The sequence below is a fragment of the Carya illinoinensis genome, chromosome 4 (genome assembly GCF_018687715.1).
Source record: "Carya illinoinensis cultivar Pawnee chromosome 4, C.illinoinensisPawnee_v1, whole genome shotgun sequence".
NCBI lineage: Eukaryota > Viridiplantae > Streptophyta > Magnoliopsida > Fagales > Juglandaceae > Carya > Carya illinoinensis.
Genome location: NC_056755.1, coordinates 13,145,097 through 13,161,233, shown reverse-complemented (window position 1 = coordinate 13,161,233; position 16,137 = coordinate 13,145,097). Strand labels below are relative to the sequence as shown.

At 34.5% G+C, this 16,137-nt stretch overlaps 1 pseudogene; it reads left to right on the top strand.

The window, feature by feature from the left end:
• The first annotated feature begins 3,157 nt into the window (after positions 1–3,157).
• LOC122308187 lies at positions 3,158–15,896 on the top strand (annotated as a pseudogene).
• Positions 15,897–16,137: the final 241 nt, after the last annotated feature.

Below are 16,137 nucleotides of genomic sequence, written 5' to 3'. Positions count from 1 at the left end.
TGGCATTGGTGGCTCGATTATCATCTCACACCTTTTAGTTGTAGATGATATCTTACTTTTTGTGAAGCGGATAATAGCCAGATCCAAACTCTACGTGCACTGTTACTTTGCTTTGAAGTAGTGTCGGAGCTCAAGGTGAATCTTGGTAAGTTTGAAATGGTTATGGTGGGTGCAATCTCAAATATACTTAGTTTAGCAAGCCTTATAAGGAGGGGGTGGCCATGCATTGAAAAACATATTTGATTTGTAGTCGGAAAGGGCAATCATATCAGTTTTTGACAAGACATGTGGTGTGGAGATCATGCATTGGAAAGAGCTTTTTCGGCTCTTTATCATATCGTTGCTAATAAGAAGTCTTCAGTGGCGGATATGCGGCTATTCTCTCATTGTTCTCATCAGTGATTTTTTTTTTTTTAACTAGGATTTTCATGATTGGGAATTATCTATTATATCAGATTTAATCAGTCTCCTATACTCCATGGGGACTCCTATGACACAGTGTGATTGATTTAAGTAGAGGTCTAATAATCACAAAAAATGTACTGCTAAGGCATATCATAAAATTTTGTCAACACAAGATCATCCTCCATTCCCTTGGAAGAACATTTGGAGGTCTCATGTGTCTTCTATAGTAGCCTTCCTTGTATAGAATGCCACTCTTGAGAAGATCTTGATCATGTATAATCTGAGGAATAGGGGATGTGTAGTGATGGATTGATGTTATATGTGTAAAAAGAATGGAGAATCTATGGATCATCTCTTACTGCATTGTGAGGTAATAAGGGAGTTGTGGGATGAGATCTTTCAAATGGTTGATATTGCTTGGGTTATCTCTTTAAGGGTGGTGGATTTGTTGGGTTGTTTGAAGAAGGTGCAAGGTTGTCATCAAGTGACAACAATGTGGAAGATGATCTCGTTATGTATCATGTGGTGTATTTGATCGAAAAGGAATGCGTGTTGCTTTGAAGACAAGGAATGCACTAGGGCGAAGCTGAAGAATTTTTTTCTCCACTCTTTACTACTTTGGTTTTCTGCTATTGTACTAAACGGGGACAACATTCAGGATTTCCTGTCTTTAATTCATCACTCCTAGAATGCATTTATGTGTTCTTATATATACTTCTTATGTACACGGGCTATGCCTTTTTCATTCAGATAAATAATATTTATCTCTTACTATATATAAAAAACATGATTCTAATATATAATTACAATAAAATAATTCAAATTTTCTAATATATAGAATAATATATTTTAACAAACAAATTGATAATTTTGGGAAGATTGAATAATATTAATTTCGGCAAAGTCGAAAAAATAAATTTTGGGATTTAAATATGTTTATGGTATTTAAATTATTAATAGATAATACTTACTTTTTAATATATTCATAACTATTACCCAATAATTAAAAATGCTTTTCAATCATTGGTGGGATCTACCACTTTATCAAATTTTCAAAAAGTTAAAACATCTTATCTCATCACACTATCTAAAAACACACACTTTTACAAATCAACTCATCTTATCTTAACTCAAATATCTAACTAGTATTCACAAAATTCTCATTTTATCTTATATGTATAACCAAATCAGGCTTTAGAGGGGAGAAGACAAGAGGGCCGCGTCATAAGAGGAAAGAAAAGAGAAGATTAAGGCCTTATTTGGATGTTGAGTGTTGAGATGATCTCAATATCCAAACATCAATTCAAATACAAATATTTTTCAATTTCAAATATTTAACTTTCTCATTTAATCATTACCTAATCATTACAATTTTTCTAAACTTTCAAACAAAACATGAAAAACAATTCAATTTTTTCAAATCCCAAAACAATTCAACTAGTAGGCTGCCTCATAGTGGTTTTACCTTTTTAAAGGGTTTTTCATTGTCACCATAATCTTTGTTTGTGGTTAACCTGTTTCTTTCTCATTCATATTTTTTTTTTTTTCGATATTGTGATTTGATGCATGTGGAATTATTTGAAATTTAATTAATACTAGACAAAGAATTATGACACACACCTATTCACCCCCTCTAGGTGGTATTTAGGATCAATCTTGTAACTTCATTATGGATAACTTTAATTGCTACAGGTAGAACGGTACAAACGTGAGAAGGAAGAAGTGCATCATCAAGTAAGCAATAAACTTAATGTTGATAATTTAGAGAATGAAAGAGTATCCTTTAAGGATACCAAGAATAATGATTCTTGTTCATGAAATGATGAAACTTTAAACAAGGTCATTAATTGTTTCCTCTCTTAAACCTTCAATTTCAAGTGTTGGAGACTCCATTCTCAGTTTTTTCTTGGTGTGGTGGTTTATGCAGCTTCCAAGGTGCAATGTTGTCAAGACTTATCAGCTAGAGGTTATAAAGGAATGAAACATGTGAAGTGAAGAAAATCATGAAACCTAAGTTTGGGAACATATATTTTGATTTGAATGAGATGCTTCTCAAGGAAATTGAGCGGTTAAAATCTATAGTTGCCCAAAATACTTCAAATTAAAAATGAAATAGAAATTGAACAAATATCTAAAGATGGGCTGTATTCATTTGTAGAAGAACAAAAATATCAAAAATGTAAAAGGTATGGGATGAGTCTTAGATCTCTACCCCATGGTTCCCCACCCCTTCATTTGACAAATTTCACAACTCACACACTCCCAAAGACCAAAGTTAGCGAAAAGAACCAATCTTAACTAGTTCGACGCCGAAATGTGAGAGAGACGATGTGAGTACCTACAACTTCAATGATGATGGAGACACACTAATATGAGACAAAGGTAATCGAGAGAGACAAACAACCAACTAAACCACTCTGAGAGAGACAAAAAAGTAGAAGAGATTTGAGAAACAAAACCACTAGATGCTTTCCTTTCTTCTTCGGGCGTCCGTCCTCTTCTTCTAATTTTTTTAAATATAATAATTAGGGTTGACGTGGAAAAATGCTACGTTAGCATCGTGTGCATACAGGCCTCATTTCTACCTATATGTAGCAATATTGTTTCCTGTTTTGGTTGTCGGCCTCCAACTTCTTTGGGATCAAGCTCAAACCTGGAAAGCAAAAATCCTAGCCCACCTCAGTTGTCTTTTATAGTTACATATCGAAACCCCCATTCTCATTGTTGGGGAGAGAGCTTGAGAGTAAAGAACATGGTGTCGGGGTCTGGGATCTGTGCAAAAAGAGTTGTGGTGGATGCGAGGCACCACATGCGAGGGTAGTTGGTGTTTATCATTGCAAAGGAACTCCTCAATAGGCAGAAGGTGGTGGAGGTGACATGCGAGGAGATATGTATCTCTAGTCTCCTTGTCTGCCAGAAGATGATGTACCTGAGGTTCCTCCACAAGCACATGAACACTAAGCCCTCCCACGACCCCTGCTAAGATCTTTTGGAGCACCATTCGTGGGTCAATCCCACTCACTCCTTCACTCACTCCCTCATTTTCTTCCATGTTTTCCTATTTTGGTTTCCAGCCTTCAACTTCTTTGAAGATAGATGTAATGTGAAACGGCATATGCCCTAATCTATAGGATTTCATTGTTAATCAGGGAAGTGTCCAAAGTTATGCCTAGTTTGTTGATTTTGTTTATGTCAAGGTTATTTCAGTATTTTACTTTATCTGTTATTTGTTTAGGGCTTGGAGTATTGGACAGTGAGTCAGTTATTATTAGGTGGGTTATATTATGGTAGCACATGGGTAAAGCCTTTGGGCTATTCTAATCGTGCAATAATGGGTTTGTTATGTATTTGTCTATTTAAATTCAGTAAGGATGCCTAATGAAATCATAAGTTTGCATCACTACATTGTTTATGTGTTGAAGGCCTATGGCACCTCGAATTGCCATACTTATAGATTTGCGATTACATTAATATATTATTCCTAACAACAAATTTTGAAAGAGAGAATTAATGTATAGGATGTTTCTTATTTATACATGGGAAAATTATTTTAATTGATTTTATTTTGGTCTGGTTATCTTTATTATGCAGGATGATTCCACACAAGAAGAAGCGTGGGGCAGCGGCGCTTGCTCAATTGAAGGCATACAGGGATTCCTCAATCGTATGATAAGAGCAATAGGATGGTTATCCCCGATGCTTTTAAAGTTAGTTTTCCTTTTGAAATCTTAATATTGACTTTGGTTGGCTTGTGGGTTTCTTATTCTAATAGATACTTAATTGTTTGGTTTGTAATAAAAGTGTAGAGTGTTGAGGCTTCAAAAGGGGCACAAGTATTGTTTGATAGGCCGCCTCTCATCGGAGGTTGGATGAAACCACTATGTGTAAGATTCTTACAAGAACCTTCCGCAACATAAATCAGAAAACTCAAAGAACAATGAACTAACAAAACTCACAGAAAGAATGACACCCAAAAAATATCAATGATCAAGATTTTATTGTAAATCTCGTAGAGAATTTTCGAGGAATTCTCAACCTTCAAGAAATTGAAAACTTCTACTAAATTGTTCAATCCCACAAAGCACAATCACCACTACTTATAAACTCGCATAAATGAAGTAAGAAATATCAAAATACACCGTTTTGGATAAACCGCAGGCTATAAACAACTAAAACGCAGCTACAAGAATTATAATTAAACTACAAAATGCCCCGTTTCATTAAACACCTTCACCAAAACGCATCAGCTAACAGACAAACAACTTCCTTCCTTTTCTTCAAAACTCACTGTTTCACTAACTCTTTCATGATGGTTATTCCCGTTATTCTTCCTTACACCACATCTTAGCACCCAGCCAGTAACCCTCCTTCACCTCCTTTTCAAGCTCTTGCCTAAGGCACCCTTGACAATCCCCACCTCTTCAAAGCCTTGCCCACAAGGCACCTATGACAATATTAAAGAATTGTACCCACCAAATGAGGATACAAAGTTCTGAGCTTCCAAAGTAGCTCCCAAGGGCTACCTTCAATGGAAGCCCCCACCCATTTAATCAACACCTCGGTTGAGGCATGATTGCTTACCTTCTTCATTATTCTATCAAGAATTTCTTCAGGTTTAGGATACAAATTTCCTTCACTGTCTACTGGAGGCAAGTTAGGCAATGGAGAAATCTGATCACTAAGCTTCTTCTTTAAGCATGAAACATGAAAAACACGATAGATTATTTAGGAGAAAGGTAGATTCAACTTGTAAGCAGTTGTACCTATTCTCTCAATGACCTGGAAAGATTCATAGAATCTAGGGGCTAACTTCATATGATGTCTCATGGTTATAGACTTCCGTCTATAAGGTTGCAATTTGAGAAAAATCCAATCTCCAACTTTAAAAACTCTTTCAGATCTTCTCTTATTAGCATACAACTTTATTCTATCTTGAGCCTTCCTCAAGTTTTCTTTCAATAGAGACAATACTTCATCTCTAGACTTCAGCTCCTGCATACTACTGCTTGGAACATATGTCAATAACTTGGGGGGTAGAATTCCATAAAAGACCAAAAATGGTGAAAAGCAAGTAGATGAATGTATACTGGTGTTATAACACCACTCTACCATAGGCAACCAGCTATTGCAATTCTTTGGTTTAGACCCAACGTAAGATCTCAAGTAACCCTCCACACACTTATTCAAGGCTTCAGCTTGGCCATCGGATTGAGGGTAATATGTTCTAAAAGCCAAAGTGATTCCCTTCATTTTGAATAATTCATTCCAAAAGAAACTAGTAAACACCACATCTAGGGGTGAGTTTGATCCGGTCCGGGAAGGTTTTATAGACCAGACTAGACCTATTCGGTCTAGGGTGTTTCCCACCCTGAATCGGACCGAACTCCCTAAGGGTCAGAACGGTCCGGTCCAGTCGGTCCATGATTGACTTCTTTTTTTTTCTTTTTTTTCTTTTTTCTTTTTTTATCCTATGACATTTTGTTTAATACTTATATAATTATATTGTAGTATATTTAATATATATATATATAGTATACTATTATATATATATTAGTAATATGCTAATACTATTAGTCTATTAGTATATAGTAAATTAGTAATAGTTATTAACTTATTTACTATAACTAATAATATACTAGTACTAATACTATAACTAATAACTATATGTAATAATAGTAATACTATATGTAATATACTAGTATTACTATATCTCTTCAAACACCACACATTTATTATTATTAATACTCTATGTCATACTATATTAAATAATAGTAATACTCTTATTACTAATACTTTGTGTAGTATTAAATACTATATTACTAATACTCTATGTAGTTATAGTGATTTAATACTAATATATTACATATTAAGTTAACTATACTAATACATTATAAATTTATACATATATGATATATTATAATTTATACCATAACTCTTATAATATATTAATATATACTAGTACTATATATTATAGTTAATAGTTATACATTAAACAATTTAATAATACATTAATACTAAATATATATAGTTATAGACTTATAATGATTTAGTTATTATAAATTTACGATTAGTATAACAATATAATAGTATTTGCATTAGACTATTAGTAATTTAGTATAGCTATATTATATTAGGAATATTAGTTATGTTGAATCAATTAGTTAGTATAACTATTTTCTACATTATTAGTATTAATAATATTAGTATTAGTTATAGCCATATAGCCTATATTAGACTTAAGAGTCTTAGACTATATAATAGACTAATAGTATTAGTACAACTATATAAGTATACTATATAGCTATATATTAATTCTAATTATAGTGAAAAATATAACTATATAATAGTATTAATAGTAGACTAATAGCATAGCTATATATTAGTATTAGTTATACTGTTATAATGATTTAGTATATTATAATTTCTATATTATAATTTATACTATAACTCTTATAATATGTTAATATATTAATATATAGTAGTACTAAATATTATAGTTATACATTAAAAAATATAATAATACATTCATTCTAAATACATATAGTTATACTTATAGTGATTTAGCTATAACTATATTAGTATTAGTATTACTTATAGTATTTAATATAACTATATAGTCTATATTAGTATAAGGATAACTATAGTATATTATAATAAATATTAGACTATTAGTATTATTTTTTTTAATACCATATTAGACTATTAGTATTAGTATAAATATTAGTATTAGTTAAAATTATATAATTAATTTATAAAATTATTTACATAAATTATATTTATTTTTCATTCGGTCTGGTCCTGTCCAATCCAAAAATACCTGGTCCGATCGATTCGGCCGGTCCGGACCGGCCGAATCTCACCCCTAACCACATCTTGATCAGACACAATTGTCTTAGGCAAGCCATAGAGTTTGAATACACTAGCAAAGAAAACCTCAACTACTTTGCTAGCTGTGTAAGGATGAGCCACTTAGAAAAAATAGTCAAATTTAGTCAACCTATCCACCACAGTCAGAATCACTATCATGCCATTTGAGCTTGGAAGGCCTTCAATAAAATCCATAGCAATGTCTAGCCAAGGAGTTTGAGGAACAGGCAAGGGCTTAAGTAGCCCTACTGGAAGTACAATCTCATGCTTGTTCATCTGGCAAGTCTGACATTCCCTCATTATATCCTTCCTCATACCCTACAAGTAAAAATCCATCTTAGCCTTTTGTAGAGTCTTGTGATAACCAACATGGCCTGCTTTTGAGCTATGATGGATGTGCTGCAACACCTTCTGGTGAAATGGTGATGAAGGAACTATCACCAACTTCCCTTTTTTTAAAAGGTGACCTTGCTGAATAGAGTATTCCTTAGGAACCTGCTATCCTTGTTGTAAAGCAACAACAAGATTAGTAATTTCAACAAAAAAAGCTAACTTTGCTTTAGTTCTTCTAACCACATAGGTGTGTGAAATGATATAAGCACCAATGTAGCAGACTCATCTCCGTCCTTTCTTGAAAGTGCATTAGCTACTTTACTGTCTCTACTCCTCTTTTACTCAACTCGAAAATCATAACCCATAAGTTTGGAAATCCACTTCTGTCGAGCCTCAGTAGCCACTATTTGTTCTAACAAATGCTTCAAGGCTTGCTAGTCAATTTTGAACTTGAAAGTTTGACCCAGCAGAAATGGTCTCCACTTCCCTACTACACACATCAGTGCCAAAAATTCATTCTCGTATGTTGACAAAAGCAATACTTTGCTCTTTAGAGCCTTACTAAAGAAGGCAATAGGTTGGTTGTCTTGCATCAATACAGCCCCCAGTCCTACCCCTGAGACATCGCATTCAATAGTAAATTTTTCAGAGAAGTCTAGCAATTTTAATATAAGAGGCTGGGCCATAGCAGCTTTCAAATGCCTAAAAGTCTCTTTAGCTTCAATAGACCTAAGAAAGAGTTCTTTTTTAATAACATAGTCAATGGGTAGCTATGGACCCATAGTTTGTGATGAACTTATGATAGTAACCAGTAAGGCCCAAAAAATCCCTTAGTGCCTTCACTGTTTTAGGAACAGACCAGTCAAGCATGGATGAAATCTTTGTTCGATTTGCTGGCACCCAACTCCCATGGATACTATGACCCAAATAGTCCACCTCAGTCACCCCAAATCTGCATTTGGATCTTTTTGCAAACAATGTATGTTGCTGTAAAATAGATAAAACTATTTTCAAATGTGCAAGGTGCTCAACAAAACTATATTCTTTGATAATATATTGGCTATAAACCAAGATATTATCAAAGGATACTAACACAAACTTTTGAAGAAAAGGCTTGAGACATGATTCATCAATTCTTGGAAAGTGACAAGTGCATTGGCAAGCCCAAATGGTATTACCAAGAACTCATAGTGGCCCTTATGAGTTCTAAATGCTATTTTAGCAATATCTTTCTCTCTCACCCTTATTTGATGATACCCTGATTTGAGATCAACTTTGGAAAAGAACTTTGCACCATAAAGCTCATCAAGTAACTCATCAATGACAGGAATAAGAAATTTTTCTTTGATAGTTTCTTGATTGAGGGCTCAATAGTCAATACACATCCTCCAAGTTCCATAAGCTTTTTAACAAGCAGATAGGCGAGGAAAATGGACTTTGTCTAGGCCTCTAGGCCTTATGACCCCATTTTTCAACAAATCTTACACAATTTTCTCAATCTCAGACTTCTGGTAATGAGGATACCAATAGTGCCTTACTAAAACTGGTGAAGTATCATCTTTCAACACAATATGATGGACAAAGGCCCTAGGTGGTGGTAAACCTACTGGCTTATTAAACACTGATTTAAATTGTTGTAAAACCCCTTCCACTTCTGCTTGTAACTCAACAAGTTCTACCTTCGACTCTATTGCCACCAACTAAAATAGCCACCCTTACTCCCTAATAAAAGAAGACCTCAACAAATTAGCCCTAGCTTCCAACTCAATTGTATAAAAAACAAGCCCTTGCAAAGATAGCTTCTTCCCATTTACCTCAAACTGCATAGACATACTAGTAAAGTCCTGATGGATGGGACCTAATATCTTGTGCCATTAAACACCTAACACAATGTCACACCCACCAAGAGTCAATACATGGAAAGGAACTAAAAACTTAGTCCACTGAACTCTTATCACCTCTTCACACTTGCCTTAACTGAGTATCTTAGTACCATTTGCCACTTTCACTTGGAGACCCCCATCCTCAACTACTTTAAAATTTGTAGTTTCTACAACCAATGGATCTAGAAAGTTATGAGTACTTCCTGAATCCACAAGAATCTTAATAGAAAATGAACCAATCTTCCCCAACTATTTCATTGCATTACTATTGGTACATCCAAAAATAGCATGAATTGAGGCCCCAATCTTTTCAGACCCCCTTTCAACCACTTCTTTTGATTCTGGTACCAATTGTGCCTTCACATTCTACATTACCTCATCCTCAACACCATTTTCCCCATGGAAATACACCTTAAGAGTTTTACACACATGACTGGGATTCCACTTCTCATCGTAGTGGTAATACAGTCATTTCTTTATTTTCTCATCCATCTGAAAAGAAGTGACCTTTCTAACTGGAACAACACTTTTTTGCACTCTACTATTTGCATCAATAACATTATCAGTAGGCCATTTGTTACCATAGTTCATATTTTGCCTCCAAGATTTCCTCGAGGATAACACATACTCTTCTTGGATTTTTGCCAACCCAAAAGCAGCCCCAAGATTCATTGGATTAAACATTTTAACTGGCAATCTGATGTGATACCCCATATGATAAAGATAAAGGTACGTTGTTGCGCCTAAAATTTGACTCAAATTAATGAACCAAAAATTTAGTGTAGTTTTACCTGCAAGTATACAGGTATTGTAGTACCTCACAGGATTGAATATACAGGAATTAACTTTTGTGATAAAGAAAATAAATTCAAACAATTAAAAGAAATTACTAAAAGAAACGTGCAATTGAATATAAAATAAAATTACTGAGATGAAGATTTGTAAAATAACTGAATAAAACTAAAATGATAAAATGAATTGATATGGAGAAAGACTAAGGTTTCGAGGATCCGTCTAATAATTTGTAATATTGTTTTCAAGCGATTTACTTCAATTAAACTAAAATAATGATTCTGTTTAATTGGAAGATTTAGTATTTAAGATCAAGAAAAAAAAGTTGCTAATGATTGAGTATGAACGATTAATGATTAAAACATTCACAAAACTATTTGAGTATCACGGGGATTCTTCAAGCATTTACTGTATTCAGAAATCACAATGAATCAAGATAAATATATAGATAATCAAAATATCCAATAATAAAATCCTTCAATTGATCAAGCTCACAAAATAAATTTTACGTTAATCCGAAAACAATGTTTAAATTATTAAACTTCACCTCTAACCTTAGTTTGAAAATTTAGCTAACCATGTTCATCAGAAGTGCTATAGAAATTAAATAAATAGTTTCCATGATAATACTAAAATAAAATATAAGAAAATAACTACAATAAAGTAAAAGTAGAGAGAAGATTGAGCTTGAAAATAACTCCTCAAATGAAGTGCATTCAAATGTGGGTCTTAGACGAACAAGCTTCTCCCGTGAGTCTTTTTTTTTTCGAAGTCTTCTTTTTATTTTTTATTTTTTTATCTTTCCGTTAGCGTGAGTCTCCTCCTTCTGAACCAGTACCAGCCTCCTGCTGCGTCCCTTCACCACTCGATTATTTTCCAGCTCTTCACATCTTTATTCAGTTGAAATCCACAGCAGAAAAGAACCCCTTCAGTCCATGCCTTCCCAACTTCTCACGTTCTCACCAACTGAAAAATGTAAAACCAATCCAGGTCCCAGACCTCCAACCGACACGTCTCCCACTCCAGAAACATCAATACTCTACTCAGCAAAATAAACCAAACCGACACACACTTTACTTTCTCTCTCTCTACTTCCTTCAAGAAAAATAATTCCAACCGACTCTCCCTTCAATGATTAAGAAAAAAAATCCAAATCAGACCACCGACTTCTCTCAACTCCCACGTCTCACAGACGAAAACGTCCACACCTCAAAACTCCCCCCCCCCCCAATCAGACTGACCGACACTCCCTTCCTCTCCAACGTCCCTCACGTCCCTCCTGAACGAAACTCAACTCCCCACGTAACACAATAGAGGAAGGAAAATCACATTAAAATAGCCACCTCAAGGGAGGTAGACGCCAGACGTGAAGTCCACACCAAAAAAATATCATCCAATCAATTAGCTGCACCAACCAACACGAGAGCTTCAAAAACCGATTCTGCTTGACTATAGAGTACCATGTTTGCAGCACCGGAGGGAAGATTAAGACACTTAGCTATACGAGTCCAAAAGCTCATCAAGACGTGTCATATTCCCTCTAATTGCCTTAAAGCACTTTCAGTCACTCCATTCCTTTTTACCTCTTTTTGTTTTTTTCTTTCCGTATACGTCCAGTCCGCTTTTCATAAATTCTGAAAATCCAGGCGTGCTTTCCTCTTTTTTTCTTCCGTCAATCCAGCTACTTTCTTTTTCAACGTACGTGCCTCCACTTGATTTCAGCTCCCTTCTTAGACTTTGACGTTGCATGTATTTGTCCACCGCAAACCATTTTCTTCACCGCGTGAATCTATGAACAATTAGTATGCGCTTTTAGTCAAATGTTTCAACCGGATCCCATGTGAATTTTATTTAAGCTGAAAATAAGGAGATAAAAATAACACTCAAACATAAATTAAACTGAAAAATAGATTATCAAAAATATGTTATATATGTGAGGAAATATTGCCGAATTAAATCATAGTTATAAAATTAAGCATAAACATGATATCAATCAATTAAAAATCACAACTCGTATTTATACTTATTAACCATTTTTTCATCTAAAATCAATAATAGTGTTACAAAGTATTTAAAATACATTGGTTTTAAATAACTAAAATATACAATATTTCAGCTCAATCATACGTGATGTATAAGATCCCACATTACTTGGGAATGAGAAATTCTTACTCTTTATAAGATTCCAATGGGACTCCAATTGTATCATTGACTAGTCTTTTTGAAATATAGGCCATGTGGTTTGGGTCTTTCATTGGGGCATTACAAATAGTATCAGAGCCTATCCTAACTAGAAATGTGGTATTTGAGCCGCACCATCTACAATTGGCAGTTCAGACGAGGACGCCAGGAATTTAAGGGGGGTAGATTGTGATACCCCATATAATAAGGATAAGGGTAGATGGTATATGGGATCTCACATCACTTGGGAATGAGAAGTTCTTTCTCTTTATAAGATTCCAATTGGACTCCAATTTTATTATTGACTATTCCTTTTGGAGTATAGGCTATGTGGTTTGGGCTGTCCATTAGGGCTAGGGGTGAAGACCAACCCCTTCGGCGTGGTTTTTGGGCAAACAGTGGAGCAACTGACCGTAATCGGTCGACGAGGAGGAGAAAAACCAGCCGTATCGACTCTAGCAGTTCTCTGGCTGTTCATGATCAGTTCTCAATTTCCCCTAGCGACGATGGTCATCTGAGTGAGAGAGAGAGAGAGAGAGAGAGAGAGAGAGAGAGAGAGAGAGAGAGAGAGGACGCAAGAAATAGAAAATGTATCGACGCCATTTGGTTTTAAATCCAATGGCATTGTTCAACTAATTTTTTTTTCATTACGTAATGAATAAAATGACGGGTGTCATTTCAATTGTGTTTAAAACACAACGATAGGCTTAAAATGACGTTAATTAAGTGGAACGACGTCGTTTCAAATAGGTATAATTTAAAAAAATTGATATCATAAGTCATCGGCCAGTTCAGAGGTTTGAATCGGCCTTAAACCAGGATTGAACATACGATAATCGATGTTCATAAAATGATGTGGCCCGTCGATCAGTTCCCTGCCGGTTTTGGCTTCCAAATGTCGGTATGATCAGTTCTCGACCGGTTTGGCTATTTTTTATACATCCCTAATTGGGGCATTACATCTGATCTCATTTTTCAAACCACTCAAGAAAAAGTTGAGTTTATGCCTCTCAGATAAGCCTTTCAACCTATTCAACAAGGCTTCAAAATGTGCTTTATACACAGTAATAGAGTGGTCTGCTTCAATTTGGTTAATGCCTCTATTGGGTCATCATATGCTGATGGCCCAAATCTAACTTGCATTGCCATAATCAAGGACTCCCAAGAATTGAATTGACCAGAATCCAAGGCATCTTGGTACCAAACCAATGCCTCACCTTCCATGTGATAGGATGCTACCATTAATTTTTGATGAAATGCTATTTGATAAAAATCAAAGTACTAAGTGGCTTTAAAGAACCACCCAGCAGGATCACTACCACTAAAATGTGGAAAACCCAAACAGAAACCCCTCTGAACAACACCCTATCCTCATGACTTCTAGGTTCATTAGAAACATCTCTATGAGAGTTAACATGTGAAGATTCAACCAAAGAACGTGACATTTCATACACTTGATCTAACCTTTCTAACATACCATTAATGGCTAGTTGGTGATTCTCTTGTTGCCTCTGAGCCATTTCTTGTTGCTTTTTTGCCCAATCTTATTGACCTTTTAAAGCTCCTCGTGTACTTTTGCCATCACAGAATCGTCTATTACTGATACCACTTGTAAGATTTTTGCAAGAACCTTCTGCAACACAACCCAGAAAACACACATAACACAACAAAACTCATAGAAAGAATGACACCCAAAAGATATCAATGATCAAGATCTCATTGTAAATCTTGCAGAGAATTTTCGAGGAATCTCAACCTCCAAGAAATTGAAAACTTCAACTGAATTGTTCAATCCCACAATGCATGATCATCTCTGCTTATAAACTCACATAAATGAAGTAAGAAATATCAAAACACACAATTTTCAATAAAATGTAGGCTACAAACAACTAAAACGCAACTACAAGAATTACACTCAAAATACAAAATGCCCTGTTTCATTAAACACCTTCACCAAAATGCATCAACTAACGCACAAAACGGCTCCCTTCCTTTTCTTCAAAACTCATCGTTTCACTAACTCTTTCATGACGGTTATTCTCATTATTCTTCCTTACACCACATCTCAACACCTAGCCAGCAACCCTCCTTCACCACCTTTTCAAGCCCTTGCCCAAGCCACTCATGACACTATGACACAATTAGGGTAAGATGCCAGCTTGTCTGATTTCCAATTAATATGTTTCACCATACTTTCTATTATTATCAATAATTGTTTCGATTCTTTGATTACACAAAGTGAGGCTGCATTTATTTCTATAAGGGGAAATGCTAGTTTTCTAGAGGATGGGTTTCAATACAATTTCTTTTACTTAATGATTAGGAAAATATTTTTTAATAATGTTTTAAGTTTTTAGTATGAAAAAATGAATGAAAAAAAAAGGACCAAATGGTTTTATCAGAACACATTCTCGGGCTACACCCTCAATGGCTCATGTAGCAAGACTATTCTATAAGATATGAGAGTACTATTACTACATAAAGATATGAATGGCTATGATTCTAATTTTTCTACATTGTTCACGCTGAGTTGGTGTCTATATTGGTTATTTGGACCATGAAACTGGAGCTTGTTGCAATAGGATATGTTGTTTTTTTGGTGTTGTTCTTATTTCTTACCATCTGGACATAAACATTCTGTGCTGGGGGTGATTCTTGTCCTCTATGGTTCACTTGTCCCAGTGCAAGTACCATTCAGTATTGGTCATCTTCTTGTTTAGTATTGCTTTATTTACTCATAATAAATTAATAAGCCCAAATGTCTTCCTTCTTGCCCACACTTTTTACCGTCTAATCTTGAGGTGCAGTTAATTTATTATGGAAGTGTTCTTTGATGTGATTCTACGGCCTTTAATTTAATTTGAAGAGGTCATAATTCTTGTTTGAATAAATATTTGCAGCTTGTAAAAAATGATTTTGAATTATCTATATAAGGAAAATTCTGCACACTACACTACTAACTCCTAACTTTATGAAATGATAAAGTCAGAATAGCTAATTAATTATTAGTTTTGTAAGTTTTCTAACTATTTTTTTCACCGAGGAGTTGGAGATCAAGAAGAGAAAAGAGAGGGCTCAGGTTGCTAATGATAGTAAGAAGCAGCTGAACCTAGCTACGTTTGAATTTTGAGATGATTTTGAGTTGAGTTATGAATAATGATATTTTATGAGTCTCATTTAGATGGATTTTAACTTTTTTAAGTTGAGGTGAGTTTAATTTTTTAGGTTAAAATATATGAAGTAGGTTGAGATGAGTTTAACATTTTTATGGGAAGTTAAAAAAGTAATAAGTTTAATCAATGATTAATTTGAGATAAATTGAAATGAGTTGAGTTTAGTTCAACAACCAAACACAACATTAGAGTGAAGGCTGAGAAGGCTACAGAGGAGAAGCTTGGATCCCAATTAGACATCCTTGCTCTGGTTAAGTACTAAAATTTTACAAATAATGTAGTTGCATACAGTTTTGCCTGAGGATTATGTCAAAATGAATTCCATCAATTTTGTTGGTTGTTAGAGATGGCTATATTTGGAAAAAGATAATGCTAGTCCCACGGACAAAAGCCGCCGATTATTTATTTATTTAATTTTACTTAATGATTAAAAAAGTATTTTTAAATGATGTCGTGAATTTTAAAAAAATATTTAAAGATATAAAATAAATGTATGAAAAAAA